The sequence below is a fragment of the Vigna radiata genome, unplaced genomic scaffold, assembly GCF_000741045.1.
Source record: "Vigna radiata var. radiata cultivar VC1973A unplaced genomic scaffold, Vradiata_ver6 scaffold_247, whole genome shotgun sequence".
NCBI lineage: Eukaryota > Viridiplantae > Streptophyta > Magnoliopsida > Fabales > Fabaceae > Vigna > Vigna radiata.
Window position 1 is genome coordinate 194,622 of NW_014541804.1, and position 18,906 is coordinate 213,527.

At 36.0% G+C, this 18,906-nt stretch overlaps 2 pseudogenes; both read left to right on the plus strand.

The window, feature by feature from the left end:
- Positions 1-9,750: 9,750 nt before the first annotated feature.
- Positions 9,751-12,482, plus strand: LOC106778240 (annotated as a pseudogene).
- A 385-nt stretch (positions 12,483-12,867) lies between these two features.
- LOC106778233 lies at positions 12,868-17,233 on the plus strand (annotated as a pseudogene).
- The last annotated feature ends 1,673 nt before the right edge of the window (positions 17,234-18,906 follow it).

The following is an 18,906-nucleotide window of genomic DNA, read 5'->3' on the forward strand; positions in this document are numbered from 1 at the left end:
CAACCACGACCACCTCCTACACCACCACTGCCGCCGCCGTAGCTGTTACCACAAACACCCCCAAAACCACCACCACCACCACCATTGTCGGCCACACCACCGCCACCGCCACTACAACCGCCGTCGTCGTCGCCGCCATCGCCGCCACCACCACTTCCAACACCACCTCCACCACCATCGTCGTCGCCGCCGCCTCAACCAAGAGATCCTCTCCAGAGAGTGAAAAGTAGGTCTGGCCACCTTCCTCTGTCAAAAGAATGAATTGGAATTCGTAACAAGGCTATTTATAAGTGAGCAGTGCATCAGAAAAATAGGCCCAAGCCCAGCTGACCACCGCCCGGCGTCACACTTTGTCGCCCGGCGGTGGGGGTCTATCGCCCAGCGGTTGGCCTTGTGCCGCAAAACCGCCCGGCATCAGGGGTCTGCCGCCCGGTGTCCTCTGCTCTCCCATCTGACCGCCAGGGGTCTACCGCCAGGCAGTCCCTAGACTCTTCTTTTCTTCGGTTTTCTTCCTTTTTCTTGAGTCTATGACCTTCATCTTCATCCCCAATCTTAATATCTATCGATTTTGATGCAAAACAAGCATAATATCGCTAAAAACAGCTTTTGACTCTCGACTGACTCATTTATTGAGTTTTACTTGATTCTAAGCTTATTCTAAGCAGTAAAGGGCGTAATTTAGTCCAAAATAGCATATGAAAATAACGGTTTTTCAACCGTTATCAATTAAACACAATAAATTTGATTGAGAATGTACTTTGGTTGAATTTGTTGTGAATAATCTAAAAAGGTCTTGCATTTGATTAAGAATGTACTTTTTTTAACTGCATGATCGCCCTTAAATTAATTAAGAATGTACTTTAATTAATTTGAAACTTAAGCAATAATCAATTGAACAATGATCTGTGAGTAACCGATGATGAATCTATTTTGGAAAAACAGTGGAATTAGCTCGTTTCTACATAATTGTTTTTAAGTTTCCTCTTTGTTCTACAACATTCTTTAAACATTCTCACTTTTACTCATAAGCATTGCATAGCATTCATAAGAGTCAGATATTCGAAAGCAATTCCGTGTTCGTTGGGAGACGACTTAGGGTTACTTTAGCCCTATCTACTTTCTTGAATACTACTAGGCAATATCGAAGTTGCCTTGAAAAGTAGTATTAATTTGATAGCTTCAACGACAGCTTATCACTCACCAATCGCCCTCCTCGCTGGTCACTGCCGCTGCAAATCGCCCTTGTTGTTGGTCACCGCTAGCCTCTGCAGATTGCATGAATTTTTTCTTTTTTTCAAATTATTTTTGTCAAATACCACCTCCATTTTTTATTTTTTTTCTTCTCCACTTTTGTATTTTCTAAAAAAATATACCTATTTTCAGTAATAATAATGCCCAATGACCAGGACAATTCAAGAGCATCCCACAGAATATACCTATTTTGCATTATAATTATATTTTTGTACTTTTTAAAATGCATATAGTATATTTCTTTCGACAACAATGTTTTTTCCATAGCTCAATATAGTTTCCATTATCACGTTATAAAGGATTTTTAGGGTCTTCGATATTTTTCGTTATTCGATATAGATAACACTATAATAGATTAACCAACAAAGATATCAACTGAAGATATAAGTATAGAAAATACGATTTGGAGAGTAATTCATCTCACAGCTCATTCCTTCATTTATAGGAGTTCCTTACATCAAAGATACACAATGATGTAATGTTCAATCCTACCCGAAAGGGTCCGATGGTGATACGCGGGGCCCAAGCCCACCAAATAAAAGAACAACCCAAGAACATGGAGAGGGGTAAAATGGACATTGCTACATAAGGAGGGGTGTGATTATCAACATAGGGGCTGCATTATGAGACCTCCCTCCATATGCGCAAATTTTCCTTTGTAGTTTAATTTCACGTGTTTAATAAGGGCTTCTAGAAAGCCACACATTTAGCACATGTATGTTGACATGGCACTAGATCCGTAAATTGTGGATCTAGGCCTTTTCCATGCTTGTAGCCGAGAGGTAGCCTATAAATCCTCCTAAGCATGGCTTGTATTGATACTTTTGGAATATAGTAAAGACTTTCTGCTGAAATGAATAGCAAACTTCTTTCTCCGAGAGTCACTTCTCAAGCTTGCTTCCTCATCATTGAACCTTCTTTGATGCTTCCACTTGTGGTAATCAATCTGAGTTATAATTCACCTATTCAGCCACACCTATTAGCCACGATATACAACACTAAAGTGCCAGCAAATTGCAGCCAAACTGACAGCAACACAATGCCTTTTATCAAGCAGTTTGTGTGCAGAATGGTCAATAACTCAAAAACAATCAATTAATCGGGTAGCAAGCAAGGAAGCACTTCAAAACTTCATTTTTTTGCTCTTTTCTTGAGTCAACGACATGTATCTTTAACTCCATTCTTACTTTTCTCAAATTATCTACAAAACAATGCAAAATAAGCATAAAATCGCTAAAAATAACTTTTGACTCTCTCTAGACTCATTTATTGAGTTTTGCTTGATTCTAAGCTCATTCCGAGTAGTAAAGGGTGTAATTTGGTCCAATTTGACATATGAAAATAACTGTTTTTCACCCTTCATCAATGTTCCATCCTTTTTGTGCTGCAAGAGCTATTAAGACTCTAATTGTATCTAAGCGAGCAACTGGAGAAAATGTCTCATTGTAGTCTATTCCTGGTTGTTGTGAGTAGCCTTTAGCGACCAATCTTGCTTTGTGATTTTGTATAGTTCCATCAGGATTAAGTTTTGTTTTATATATCCATTTCACTCCTATGATGTCTTTTCCATGAGGGCAATTTACGAGTTCTCAAGTGTTATTCTTCTCAATCATTTTAATCTTTTCTTCCTTAGCCTTGACCCATACTTCTTGCTTTGATGCTTCTTCATAACAGTTAGGCTCAATCATGGCCATATTGCAAGTTTCATATATGTTTGCCAAAGATCTTACTCTTCTTGGACTAGATTCAGGGGAAGAATCTTGTTGTTGTGGATGGAGGTGGAGAAAGCGTACCTAGATTTTCTGCTTCTTCTTGAGTTTCTTCTTGAGATTGCTGCACTGGAAGTAGAATGTAGCTTTTAACGACTTTTTCTTCTTCCCAATTCCAAGAAGCATTTTCATCAACTTCAACATCTCGACTAATGATGAGCTTTTTTGTTTGTAGGTTGTAGACTTGATAGCCTTTTGGCTGTGTGTTATATCCCAAGAATATTCCTTGTATAGTCTTGTCTTCAAGCTTGTGCCTCCTTTGATCAGGAACATGTATGTAGCAGATAGGCCTAAATACTCGTAAGTGTTTTGCTGATGGCTTTCTCCCACTCCAAGCTTCAATAGGAGTCTTGTCTTGGACTGCCTTAGTTGGACATCTGTTTAGAATGTAAACTGCAGTGTAGACTGCTTCAGCCCAAAAAATGTTAGGCATGTTTTTCTCTTTTAGCATTGATCTTGTCATCTCCNTAACCGTGCGATTCTTTCTCTCTGACACGCCATTTTGTTATGGAGTATATGCAACTGTAAGTTGTCGCTCTATGCCTTCATCTTCACAAAATTTGTCAAACTCGTGAGATGTGTACTCCTTGCCACGATCAAGTCTAAGTACTTTTATCTACTTTCCACTTTGCTTCTCAACAAAGGCCTTGAATTTCTTGAATATGTCGAAGACTTCTGACTTTGCCTTTAAGAAATAGACCCATGTCATTCTAGAGAAGTCATCAATGAAGAGGATGAAATATCTGTTGTTGTGACGTGAAGGCGTTCTCATTGGTCCACAAACATCGGTATGAATCAACTCCAATAAGTCTTTTGCTCTCCATGCTTTGTCAGTCGAGAATGGTAATCGGTGTTGTTTTCTGAGGAGACATCCTTCGCACGATTCATTATTCTCCTTCAAGAATGGAAGATCTCTCATCATGTTTTTCTGATATAGAAGCTTTAAGGCATGTGTGTTGAAGTGGCCAAATCTCCTATGCCAAAGCCCTGAGTCATCAACTTCTACTTTCATGGCAATATTAGTTCCAGGTTTGAAGCTTATAGGAAAGCTTCTATTTCTCTTCTCCATTTTTACTTGGCCAATTTCTATCATTTTACTATCATAATTTTTGCATGTATCTTTCTCAAAATGAAGAGAATATCCATTCTCCATCATTTGGCCAATACTTAAAAGATTCTCTTTAAGATTAGGAACTAGTAAAACATCCTTGATGAATTTTGTACCTTTCTTTGTCTCCACCATGACAGTTCCTTTGCCTCGAGACTCCACTGTGGTGCCATTTCCTAGCCGAACTTTGACATTGACAGATATATCAATGTCTTTGAAGATGCTTTGATCTTTCGCCATCTGATTGCTGCATCCACTATCCAAGTACCAACTTCCTTCTCCACTAGGAGATTCTTGATTGGCGTAGAATAAGAGTTTCTCCTGATTATCTTCTTCTGCAAAGTTTGCTTGATGCTTATTTTTATTACGACAATACTTTTCTATGTGACCAAATTTCTTGCAATAGTGGCATTGAGGTTTTCCATGATGCCGACAATCCTTTTCCAAGTGACTTGTCCTTTTACAGATGCCACATGGAGGATATTTTCCTTGATGAGTCATAGAGAAGCTTCTAGAATTTTCTTTATTTCTAGACATTTCTCCTTTACTTTTATTTCCTTCACATTCTTTCTGAGACTGCAATTTTAGTTTTGATTGAAAGGCATTTTCAACCGAGTCTTCTTCATGCCTTTTCAATCTTTGTTCATAAGCTTCAAGAGAGCCCATTAGTTGTGTTACTGATAATGTAGCTAAATCTTTTGTTTGTTCAATCGCAGTTGCGATTGCATCATATTTTTGGGGAATAGAAATTAAAATTTTCTCAACGATCTTTTTGTCAAGAATATTTTCCCCATAGGCTCTCATGTGACTAACTATTTCTTTTATTCTAGAATAGTAGTCTTTGATGGTCTTAGATTCTTTCATTCTACTTATTCAATCTCTCGTCTTAGAGAATGAAGTTTAACATTGCGTACCTCGTCACTTCCTTGAAACTCCTCTTGTATTGTGTTCCAAGCTAGCTTTGCACTGGTGGCACCAATTATCCTTGGAAAAATTGTGTCATCAACTGCTTGTTGAAGAACAAATAAAGCCCTTGAATCTTTATGCATGTTTTCCTTCAACTCCTTCTTTTGAGCTGCAGTAAGAGTGGAGGTGTCTTCTGGAATAGTGAATCCTTCTTCTATGATGTCCCATAAATCTTGAGAGCGGAAGAATGTCATCATTTTGACACTCCAGAAATCATAATTTTCTCCTGTGAAAGTAGGTACTGAAATTGATGATGTTTGATTGGTAGTTGCCATGAGTTGAGAAAAGATTTTGGAGGTAGTACAAAATGAAGTTATAGTTTTGTTTACGGTAGTTGAAAATTTTATCTACGCCCAGTAGGTGATCGAACGTAGCTCTGGTACCACTGTTAGTATTGTAAGGTTGTGAAAGGAGTAGTTGATGAGGTAGAGAAAATGTAGAGAAAATATGGAGATAGTAGAATGTAGAAGTAGTAGTTGAAAGAAGTGTTGTAGTTGTCTTAGTTGTTGTAGATGTTGGCTTCTTATTTGGCTTGATTACAAATTATCCAATCACCCCTATATATACTAGTGGCACCTCCTTAACCAATGGTTAGGATTTTGTCACCACAACATTAATCTAAGGGTCATGTTTTTAGGCCGAGATAATCGATTATGACCCTTTGGTAATCGATTATTAACGTTAATTTCCGAAAAACAGAGATTTGGACCAAATTTTCAACCTAAGATACATATCACATTCATAAATTATTTCAAAGCTCTTAAAAAAAATACCAGGATACCATAGAGCTTTCTTTTCCTTTAGAAATTTCACCGGCAAAACAAAACAATAGAGTTTTGGTCCCCATAATCTCATTTGGGTCCTTTGATGTTAGAGGCAGATTACTTAATAATAGGAATCCAAGCATATTTTCCATTAGGAATATCAAAATGTTTGATTCTACATTTGTTAGAAGTGTGCCCCTTTCTCATACAGTAAAAACATGAGACAACATTTGAGTTCCTATAACAAACAGTTCCTTTTTCAACCCATACTCTTCGAGTTCTTTTAATTTTGTTCTTCCTTTTAAAAACCCTTTTGTTTTTATAAACCTTTTTAATAGGTATAGGCATTTCATTATTATTTCTAGTTGCAACTTCAAGCATATTTTCCAGAATATCAATATAAAGCATATGACTCTTACATGAAAGACATTCAACGNGATGTTCAACATTTGAAGACTCTTTCATTTCTAAGTTGCAAATTTTATTTCTCAAAATTTCTTTTTCATCTAATGNCTTCTCATATTTAATTTGCAATTTCTTAAATTCCTTTTTCAAATTTTTATGAGCAACATTCAATTTCTCAGATTCATCAAGCAGTTNAAGAAAAGCCTTTTGTNCATCAAATTNACTAGTGTCAAGGCTAGAGCAACTTACTTGGCTTGCAGTGTCATCAACAATAGTTGTTAAACATAAGTTCGCTTCTTCAACAGAATCACTTGAACAAGAAGTGATTGAAGCATTATCATTCCAAGCAATATAAACATTCTTTTTCTTGAATGACTTCTTTTCTTCACCCTTTTTAAGGTTTGGACAATCCCCGTTAACGTGTCCTTTTTCTCTGCAACCATAACACCTATAATTTGAAGAAGATCTATGTTTCTTCTTTCGATCCTTTTTAAATTGTTCATTGCCTTTCAATTTCATGAACTTGTTGAATTTTTTGAACATGTGAATCATATCATCGTCGTCTGAGTCTTCATCTTCAGATTCCTCATCCTTTTCTGAACTTGTGCCTTTAGAATTTTCAGTTTTGAAGGCCAATATTTTCCTCTTTCCTTGGGCATCCTCAACACTTAGTCTATTCAACTCGAGCTCGTGCTCTCTCAACTTTCCAAAAAGCACAACCATAGGCATGGACGTCAAGTCTTGAGACTCGATTATCGCAATAACCTTTGGTTGCCACATCCTGTTCAAAGATTTCAAAATTTTAACATTTAATTCATCAGTTTCAAATTTCTTACCTAAGCCAAAAAGATGGTTGACGATATGTGTGAAGCGTTTTTGCACATCAGCGATGGTTTCACCCTGTTGCATCCTGAACATTTCATAATCCTGTATCATGCAAAAGATTTCAAAATTTTAACATTTAAATATTTTCCTACTACATCCAAATCTACAAGTTGCAGCATCATTAAAACACATCTTCAGGTTTTACCAATACTCCTTATTGGTAACACTCTGACCATTCATATGGTCAATCACAACAAACTACAGGACACCACCATGTAACCTCCCTTGAGGATCATGGAATTACGTCTAATAACCATACTTTGAACATACATGCTTTCAAACTATAATTTACCATTTTAAATCACATGATATTCCTCTTGAATCAATAATGTACCTCATAAACCACTTTGATTCATCAAACATAAAATTTCATAGTCATTTAAGTGCATTCTTACTATATTGTCTCATACCAAACCCATACATCATCACTCAACATCAACCATGTCATAAAACAACTCATACATTACATATTTTCACAAAACCATCACTTATTAACACAAATTTCTTTATGACTTTTAATTATCAATACTTAAGTAATTCAAACAGCTTGGAGACCCTCACCAATAGCTCTGGAAGGGTAAAAAACCCTCCAGAACGACCTAAAGAACGTCCAAAACGGACATACGGAACCCCACAAACTATCAAAAACAAAAGCAGCAGCAGGAAAAGGTGCCCGGGCGCCATATATCTAGCAAACGTCGAATCAAAGGGCGCCCAACGCCCTTTTGGGGTGCCCAGGTGTGGATTATGCAGAATTTTCTGCAGATTTTGCAGATTTGGAAAAACTCACACCCTTAAGTTTCGTTTTAGGCCTTTTGGTGAATTTCTAGCACTCAAAACTCGATCTATGTGATGAATTGAACTTGTCTAATGGATTCTAACACTTGCTAACCTAATCATCTAGTGATTATGCATTGTTTTACACTCAAAATCCCCAATTTCATCAACCTAGGTACGAATTTCTAAATCTACTACTTAAGAACTGTTTTTAACACTTTCAGCACTTCTAATAGGTCAAAATTGACTTACTTAGGCTACCTAAACTAGCTAGAACAACCTGAAATCCCCAATTCAACTTTTGACTACTTTGGTTCTCTTCATAGGTCCTAATACTACAATAATTGAATGGACTATCTCATTTTAGACTGTGTAACAGAACCCATTCCATCTATCCACTCCATATCATCATAGCATTGCATCAAGGCCAGTTCATCAACATCCAAATTCAAAATTCATAATAAGACAAACCACCAACATATTCTCAAATAGGCAAAATCACAAATCTTCATATTAACAAAAAAATTCAAATTTCTACACACCAACTTCACATGCATTCTTTCAAAGTTCTAAATAAATCTAAATCATGCATTCAAGAATTTTAATAGAACAACCGACATCCCAGCTTCCCTTACCTCTAACCCGAGCAACTCAAGTTATTGGACAATTTAAATAACTCTTGCACCACCAGAAATTTAAAAGACCTACAATTCATCAATTGATGAGGAAGAACAAACTTTAGAATGAAATTGAGGCTAGAATTAGGAAGAAAATACAATGGCTACATGCAACAAGACTTGCTACATGATTATAACCCTAACATTGCACAAAACATGGAGGATGACTTACCGGAGGAAAAATGGAGAAATTGATCGGATGGAATTTGAGTCTACCACAACAGGATGTCCTAAGCTTCTTCTGATTATGATATGGATGACTCATTCAAAGATTGATCTAGAGAGAAGATGGAGAAAGTGGAAGAGTAGAATGTTAGAGAGAGAAATGTATTTAGGAAATGAATTAGATACTCTTCAAATTAGTTTTTATTTTAATGTAAAAACTTGGTTTATTCCTTTAAGACTCCCATCAGCCTCTTTTAGACTTATTTTTAGGCTATTACACACGACAATGTTAAAATATTGTTAAAAAAATATTGTCAAATTATTATTATCTTTTATTATATTTCAAAAATTCTGACAACACGCATTTGATGAAAAAAAGAGTTAAAACACAAAAAAAAAAATGTGTTATTTTTAATAAATTAAAAATTAATATAAAGGATGTGAGAAAGAAATAGGGATGAAAGTAGAAGGTTGGATTAATAGCAGTTTTACTATACTTTTTATTATTTCTCAACTAAAAAATTAAGCATTTATACGATAATTGATAAGTATGAAATGTATATTTAATTTGCATTCTATATTTAATATATATATATATATATATATATATATATAATATTTCATTTCAATTGTATTTTACTTGTTCACGTATTGGTTACATAATTTTTTACAAAAAAAATTAAAATCAGAATAACAATAGTAATTTAAAATTATAAAAATCTCATTATGAAAAGAATAAAATTACATAAGTTTTTAACAAAATATTAAATAAACAAAAGAACTTTAATAATTCTTGGAGTAAGATATTATAATTAATGAAAAAAGGTGGTGTTAGAGAAAGAGTAACAAGAGAGGTTTGTCTAAATAAATACGTTCTCAAATAAAACTCCGTAATAAGTTGATATTAATTAATTTAAATATAAGTAATAAATTAACAACATATATATATAAGGGCAAGAAATCAATCCCTATGAATTTCCACCAGAAGAGCCCATTGATAACGCAATTGGGTCATAACATAGGAACAAGGCTTCACGCATTACATTCCCTTCACTTCCAACCTTCTCGTTTCGATGGCGGCGACGGGGTTGCTGAAGAGAGCGGCGCAGCGGGTGCCGTCTTCGCCGGCGTTCAAGCTGGCATTCATCCGGGCCCACGCGTCGAAGGCCCAGGCCCAGCAGGTGGAGCCGAAGGCCCGCGACACGACCTCCCTGAAGACCTTCCAAATCTACCGGTGGAACCCTGAGAACCCGTCGAAACCGGAGCTGAAGGACTACCAGATCAACCTGAAGGAGTGCGGGCCCATGGTCCTGGACGCGCTCATCAAGATAAAAAACGAGATCGATCCCACCCTCACCTTCCGCCGCTCCTGCCGCGAGGGAATCTGCGGCTCCTGCGCCATGAACATTGACGGTACGGCCTCGCTTGTCTCACCAAGATTCCGTCCGCATCGACGGCCTCCACCATAACGCCGTTGCCGCACATGTTCGTGATCAAGGACCTTGTCGTGGACATGACCAACTTCTACAACCAGTACAAGAGTTTTATTGTTGTTGTGACTTGTATATCACGGCACTCTGCCGTCGTTGGAAAGAGAAGCAAATCTGCAACCCAAAGGTACGTTTTTCCCTTACCCTTTCGAAAGAGATTGAAAAACCTTGGTATAGTAGCCGTGGAAGAACGAAGGAGAAGAGGGGGGAGCAAAACGACGCGTTTGAGGCGGGAGTCGGAGGAGGACGCACCTGAGTTCCGAGTTGCCGGTGGGGGAGAGGGCGAGAGCGGGAGTCGCCGTCGAAGAGAGAGTAGTCGAGGAAGGATGCCGTGGACGGCGAGGGAGGGGGTGAGAAGAGGTCGGGGTGGCTGAGGGGGGTGTGGTCGAGGGAGAAGTTGGCGGAGGAGTTGTCGGTGACGGAGATGGCAAGGAGGTGGGCGCAGCGGGGGAGGAGGAGGAGGAGGTTGGAGAAGGGGAGACGCTAGGGGGCGACGTGATAGGGGAGTAGGAAGGGGAACCAGCGGAGGACGAAGGCGTTGCGTGAGATGAACAGTGTGGCTTTGAACTAAATCAGTTTACTGAACTGTATTAGTGTAACTGAACTAAAGTTCTTTTCAACTACTTTTTTAGTTCAATTTAGTTTTTTTTAATTATTATATAGTTAACTATAATTGGTTATAATACAATGCAAATAGTTCAGTTTGCCCACTCCTAAGCATAAAACCTTTATAAATGTCAATTTTGCTTTACATTATCGACAATCAATATTTGTAAGCTTAAACAAATGGACATTGAATTTGTAGGCATTGCATTTTTGAAATGGCCGTGTCACTGTACAGAAGTCGAACTGCTTCATCACTCAATTTGTTTACCAATACTCTTCGCCGATTCTCTACTGGTACATTCGTTTCTCCTTTCTCCTTTAATTCTCAGCAACAAGAACATTAGCTTCGTAGTATTTGTACAAATGGTGCAAGATGGAGAAAATATTGGAAAAAGTCTCCCCTACTTTGGGTTTCTTTTTGTGACTGCTCTTCAGTTTAGTTACATAGCTTTGCACAAATTACTTAGATTGCTTTACACCCTAGCCTTATACTAATAAAGCCGTATTGTTTTCAATGTTGTTTAGTGGCGGCTTAAGAAATCATCGTATATAAACACTGTCAAGTAAAGTAATAGCTTTGTTCATGCTCTAGTGCAAAATAATGTTGTTTTAGGTGGCATTAGGTACACTTGTTAGAAGAGGAACCAAAGAAAATTCATATGGGTTACGTTTTAAAATTAAAGAAAACAGAACATTGGGTGAGAAATCTGAACATTTTACTTTGTCTATGAGCTAAATGCTATCCAAAATGGAAATTATGGCTTCTATGCTGCCCTTGTTTCTTTCGCTGGAGTTTACTTACATGCATTTCTGCCTTTTTCACAGGGGTGACAAACACCAGTGCTCAAAGAACGCCAGAGAGTATAGTGAATCAAATGATGTATTCTGACATAAACTCACGANTTGGGAGTTGCATGCCACTGTCTGCAATGCGAATTGGAACAATCATTCACAACATTGAATTGAACCCAGGGCAAGGTGGCAAGCTTGTCCGAGCTGCAGGAACTAGTGCAAAGATCTTGAAAGAGCCCACATCAGCATATCGTTTAATCCATATGCCCTCTGGTGTTAAAAAGTTAATTGATTCTCGGTGTAGGGCCACCATTGGTGTTGTGTCTAATCCAAGCCATGGGGATCGCAAGCTTAAGAAGGCCGGACAAAGACGATGGCTTGGTCGAAGACCTGTTGTTCGAGGAGTGGCTATGAACCCCGTAGATCATCCTCATGGGGGAGGAGAGGGCAAAAGCAAGAGTGGTGGAAAATGGGGAAGAGGATCTCTCACTCCTTGGGGCAAGCCAACCAAGGGTGGCTATAAGACTGGACCAACTGAAGTGCAAAAGTTAGTAGTAGTATATATAGCATTCACTATAGCTGCTTCTGATGCTTCCTCACAAGATGCTTGTAATAATTGTGAAGCTGTCATTCCTGTTTAGAAAATTCGTGGAATTGATTAGATTCAGTCAAAGTGTCAATTTTATAGGTTCAAATTTTACTGTTGCTAAAGTAAAATGCTTTTCCATTTTCTCTGAACTGGTCTTGAATTCAGCTTATTACTCTTCCATTGGTTTGGACTAAGTTTGTTGACTTGCTTAAATGAGACAACGCTTTTTGTTTCGTTTATCCTTCTGTTTTGTATTGTTGCTTATTTGGAATCGTAGTGGCAAACTTTCTCAAATGTGATTTTGGGTTTGTGAATTGCTGGCTGGAATTGGGAAGTTTATTGCTTGCTTGCTTGATTCTTTGTTTGTTTTCTTCAGTATGAAGAGGAAAATGGTTATATGACGTTGTTAAATTAAGGAAAAGGGATAAATAGAAAAGTGAATTTCTTTGTTTTTTGTATACATACTCAAATGAAAATTGGGAAATGATATAACAAAACCTAAAGGATATATGTTTCCTTTCTGCTTATAGCGAGTTGCAGTGTCCATATATTCTATCCAAATTAAATATTTGACTTCTTTTTCTCCTCTCTCTGTCTCTCTCTCTCTCTTTTTTCAACTTGGGATGGCTCCTGTCTTGTGTGCATATGAAACTATGCTTATCTCCTCTCTCTAATATTTATTTCCTTTTCAACAGATTCTTTGGTGACTGCATCATATGTGAAGGAGAAAATGGATAATACATCCTGGGTATGGCATGCATGTGCTTATATTATATAATTATAGATAGAGAAAGAGAGGAGAAATAAGGTTAATCTGAGAGTAACCTTAAAAGAATCACTCCTTATTTTGATTGTTTTTCAATCAAATAGTTCTATTGAGTAACTTATCTTTATCTTTTAGATCAAAAGAAAATGACGAGTTTAGTCTAAAGGACTTACTCATGGATTGGCTATGGGAGAATTACTTTTTGGAATAACTTGTTCTGCAATTGTAGGTTTCATTGTGATGCTTAATATTGCCAAAAAAAGAAAATTGCAGTTGCAATAGAGGTCATGATACAATTGAAAAGACTGCATAAACCTCGACATTGAAACCACACTTGCAGTAGTAGACCCTATTTAAAAATTTGAGGGAATAAAATATATATTTTACTGCTTGCAGTGCCTTGTAGACTTAAAAGACAGAATCAGGAAATTGTTCAAGAAGGTTGAACTATCGGTTTCTTCATATGATACAGCTTGGGTGGCAATGATAACCTCTCCAGCTTCTCCTCATAGCCCACTTTTCCCTCAGTGCTTAAATTGGTTGTTGGCTAATCAACACTTAGATGGTTCGAGGGGTCTTCCTGATCACCATCCATTACTAATGAATGATGCTCTCTTATCTACCTTAGCATGCATCCTTGCTCTAAAGCAATGGGGTGTTGGAGAAGATCAAATTAACAGGGGTACTTTACTCTTCTAACCATTGTTTTCTCTGCTGCTACATAAATGAAGTTTCCTGATATTCCTCCAGGTCTTCAGTTTATTCAGTCAAACATTACCTCAATCAAGGATGAGAAGCAGCACCTTCCAATAGGGTTTGGTATCAATTTTCCTTATTTAATAGAATATGCACAAAATTTGGGCATTAATCTTCCAATTGGAGCTACTATCTTGGATACAATGATCCAAAAGAGAGAAATAGAACTGCAAAGGTAGAATTTTAGATGTCTTTAAAGATTTTTTTTCCTGTCTAAAAAATATTTCTCATTTTTGAGATCCTTTAAATAACTTTATGATTCCAAGAATTTAGTAGAGACATTCTGTTTATCGTTTTGCTTAACTTTCTCAATCTGACATCTTTGTGGTGTAATCATCCACAGAGGTAAACAAAGCAATTCAGAAGGGTGGAGAGCATATCAAGCATATGTTTCAGAAGGAATGCAGCATTCACAAGATTGTAAAACAATCTTGAAATATCAAAAAAACAACGGATCTTTGTTTAATTCACCTGCTACAACAGCAGCTGTTTTTCAGCGCCTTAAGAATGTGCTGAATGTCTTGGTTACCTCCAATCTGTACTAGAATAATTTGGAAATGCAGGTACGTTTCCAAATTGTATTTCTTGAATAACTCTGAAAAAAATAAACAGCCTTTGGGTGCAAGTAGTGGAAGATATATTCTTAGATCCCACCACCTGTGCAATGGCATTTTGTATCTTGCGTCTCAATGGCTATGATGTATCTTCAGGTTGGATCATTTGTAACATTCAAGCAGTTCAAAGTTTTTACCTTTTAGATCAAGACCAAGTAAGCTAATCTGTATGTGTATCTTCGCAGATCCATTTTATCAATATTCTGAAGATAAATTTGCTGACTCCTTGAAAGGGTACCTGAAGGATGTTGGTGCTGTTATAGAGCTTTATAGGGCTTCACAAGCCATTATACATCCTGATGAATCAATTTTGGTGAGACAGAGTTTGTGGACGAAACAGCTTCTGAAGCAGGAATCATCCCCTCACAGATTATATGCTGATAAGCTTCGTAGTTATGTCGACCAAGAGGTAGTTTCTTCTTTTGTTCTTTCAAAAACTTTAGTTTTCTAGTTTTTTACAATCTTTATAATCTTTTCTTAAAGTGGTGAGGTTTTTTTTTTCTTTTTTTTTTCTTTTTTTTTTTTTTGTATTTTAGGTAAAAGATGTTCTTAATTTTCCTTATCATGCAAATTTGGAGCGGTTGTTAAACAGGAGATCAATGGAGTACTACAATGTAGAAGAAACAAGAATTTTAAAATCATCGTATAGGTGGTCCTCTGCTTGTTCGTTTCTCGTTTTAGAGATCAAATTATTGATTGTTAGTATAATCCAGATCATGCAATCTTGCAAACCAAGAAATTCTAAAGCTAGCAGTTGAAGACTTCAATATCTGCCAATCAATACACATTGAAGAGTTGAAACAGCTTTCCAGGCATGTCTTTCTTTTCTTTTTCTCTCCTCAATTTTTCAAAGATATACATTTAGTCAGAGATCCATAGAGAAATATCATAATCAATTCATTATAGCTTAAGGTTTGTTAGTGCTAACCACAAAGAGTTAAGTGTATATTCCTCCCTCATTCATGCTTTCTCTTTTGGCTTGATGTCATTGAGGAATCTGGATTCTTTTGTCGATGTTACTACTCATGCTTAATTGTGTAGAAATTTTATTCACATATGCATCATAAAGATAGTATACACTCACATTTCAACTTTGGAACAATCATTTTGTTAAATTCAAATGTTTGAACACACCAACTATAATATTTTATTGAAAGAATTCAGGATTTGAATCAGAATTTGTAGGACAAATACTAAGTGACGTCTGATCCCAAACAAGGAGTCTCCTTCAGAAAAAATTCAGCATATTATCACACTGAATCAGAAAACTGTCATACCTACTTAACACACACACACACCCACTCACCTAACTTTCATACTACACATCACATCCCATAACTGTCATATCACATTTTTTCAAGTTATATAAATGTACTACGTTACCATATGCAGATGGGTTGTTGAGAACATATTAGACCAACTACAATTTGCAAGGCAGAAACTGGCCTACTGTTACTTCTCTGTTGCTGCTACACTTTTCCCCCCTGAACTTTCTGATGCTCGCATATCATGGGCGAAAAATGGGGTGCTCACAACAGTTGTTGATGATTTCTTTGATGTTGGGGGTTCTGAAAAGGAACTAGTTGACCTTATTCAACTAGTTGAAAAGTATGTTCCTATTATTATTTGAAACAGCCATCTCTTGATTTCTATCTAAATTCTATCACAAATTTTATGCACAAACAGTGATATTATTACAATTAAACTGAAGGTGGGATGTAGATATCAACACTGCTTGTTGTTCTGAGACAGTTAAGATTATATTTTCCGCAATTCACTCCACAGTTTGTGAGATTGGAGAGAAATCAGTCAAGCGACAAGGACGAAATGTGAAAAACATTGATATCAAGATTGTGAGACATTTCTTCCTGTTTGTGCCTACATTTGAATTTAATTTTCAATGCAGACATTTGAAATATTGTCCTTGCAAAACCTTAACACAGTGACTTGTTCTTTATTTTAGTTAAATATTAGTTTGGCTTTTATATAAGAAAAAATTACTTCAATGGCATGAATATTTACATTGGAGTTCTCCAAGTAAAAATAGTTTCTTAACCAATAGGTTGAATTTGTTTATTTTTTACAGTGGTTGGATTTAATTCAGTCAATGTATAAAGAAGCCGAGTGGGCGCGGACAAAGACTGTGCCAACAATTGATGATTATATGGAAAATGCATACATATCATTTGCCTTAGGTCCAATTGTCCTGCCCTCTATCTTGTAGGACCTAAGCTTTCAAATGAAGATGCTGAAACTCATGAGTTGAATCATCTGTATAAGCTCATGAGTACATGTGGTCGTCTTCTTAATGACATTCACAGTTTTAAGGTAAGTAATACATATATCTGTGCTGCTTATGACATTCACAGTTTTAAGGTAAGTAATACATCTGTGCTGCTTATTTACATTCCTCTCTTTATGGTGACTAATGTTTCCTCTCTGTTGTAGAGAGAATCTGAGGAGGGGAAATTGAATGCACTGTCTTTGCCTATTGCTCATGACAATACTGCAGAAGATGCTATGGAAAAATTGAAGGGTATTCCTGAGGAGAAGAGAATAGAACTGCTGAGATTAATTTTGCAGGAAAAAGGAAGTGTAGTTCCCAGAGATTGCAAGGATTTGTTTTGGAAAATGACGAAAGTTTTACATCTATTTTTCATTAAGGATGATGGATTTACTTCAAATGAGATGTACTCTAGTGTAAAGGCAGTGATTAAAGATCCTGTCATCTTTGATGAATTGTTAGAACATGTTCGGTAGAACCTTAGTTCTGTCGAAGCTACTAATGTGATGTCCCATTCCTCTTAGTGCTTAACGAATCTCTCTCAACTGTTGTTGCTTATTAGCTTTTCTTTGTTTTTCCTTTTAATCTTGCTCATGATGGGCGCAATTCTTCGTCTTTATTCTTATGATTTTTCTTAAAAATCTTTTTGTATTTATTGTTTGAGTTTCATCATGAAGGTTGTTTTCTTTCAAATTCTAAATCTTAATTCATTTTATAATTTCTCTTGCACAATATTCTTGCTTTTCATTAATTTTGGTGAATACAAATTTAATTTATCATGAGATGTATTTTTGCAATCTTTTTCTTCAATATCATTTTGAGTTGATTCAGATCCTTTCAATCTTCTAAGATTCATATAAATTACTAGGAAGTTGTAAAGATGTAAATATAATTTTAATAACTTAATTTTTTTATAATGATAGTGAAAATAGTGACAATGTGTTATCTTAGGTATAACCGATGTAATTAGGGATGGAAAGTGATAATAATTTAATGTGATTGAACTAGTTAGAAGTTAGATGTAGGATTGTATAACAATACCCACTCTCCTAGATATGAGTGGTTCAAATAAAAGAATGGTGGAGAGGTTTGTAATTATAAGGGCAGTAGTTGGTGACTAAGAACACCTCTTAGAATTTTGAAGGTTGAGAGTATAAAATTGAAGAATTACCTTGATGAAAACTAAGATAACATATAATCATGTCACATTAAAAGTGTGTTGTGCAAGTCAAGGTTAGCACACAAGTTCATATTAACATGCTTGGAAATAGTGGAACATAAGTTAGATTAGGGCACATTTGGTGGCACACATGTTAAATTTGACACACATTCCAAAGGTACCACACAAGTTAAGACTGACACACATATCAAGAGTTGCTGAATATAATGAAAAACTATGTATGGAATTAATCTCCATTGGGTTGAATATATGTATAGGATATTCTAATTATAATAGAAGATATATGAGTTAAGCCCAAAATACAAATAAAGAATAATAACAAACTAACTAAAGATAAAATATAGAAATACTATAAAAATAATATATCTAACAATGGTGAAATAAAAGTTAAAACCGATACAGTTGTTTGGCTTGCAAGTCAATTTGTAACATGCAAACCAAAGTGTGTTATGTAAACTAATGTTTGTAATTTAAGGCTGGAAGAGATAAGAAAAATAACAACATACACTTTTTTTATGAGAAACATAAGTGGAAAGAAGAATCTTCACTTGAATTTAGAAAACACATGATAAAATTTATTACAAAAGGTAAATATCTCTAGAAATACTCATAGAAATGAGAGAGCATTCTCTTTAATCTTCAAAATTTCATTCATAAGTTATACTATAAATTGTAAGATATATGTTTATATTGACTAACCATACAATATGAAGGGTATTATAAGTTGTTTCATTGATACATATATGTTTCCATATAAGACCCTTGTCATAGAATACAAAGATTTTAGGGATTGTTTAGTTGGTAGAGACAGTTTTTCAAACAAAATTACTACTTTTTAAAATGTTTAATCATTTTCGAGATCCCTATTTATAATAGGAAGTCTTAAATGGATAGTGACGTGAATTTTTGTTTATTTAAAATAAACAATTAGGGAAATTTTTCTTGAATCCCTAATTAAATGGCATTTCTGATATTCGTCGTTCTTCTTCTTCCACAGTCTTCTTCTCATTCGACATTGATTAACTTGAGACTTCTTCTTCTTCAATATTATTGATTGTGGTT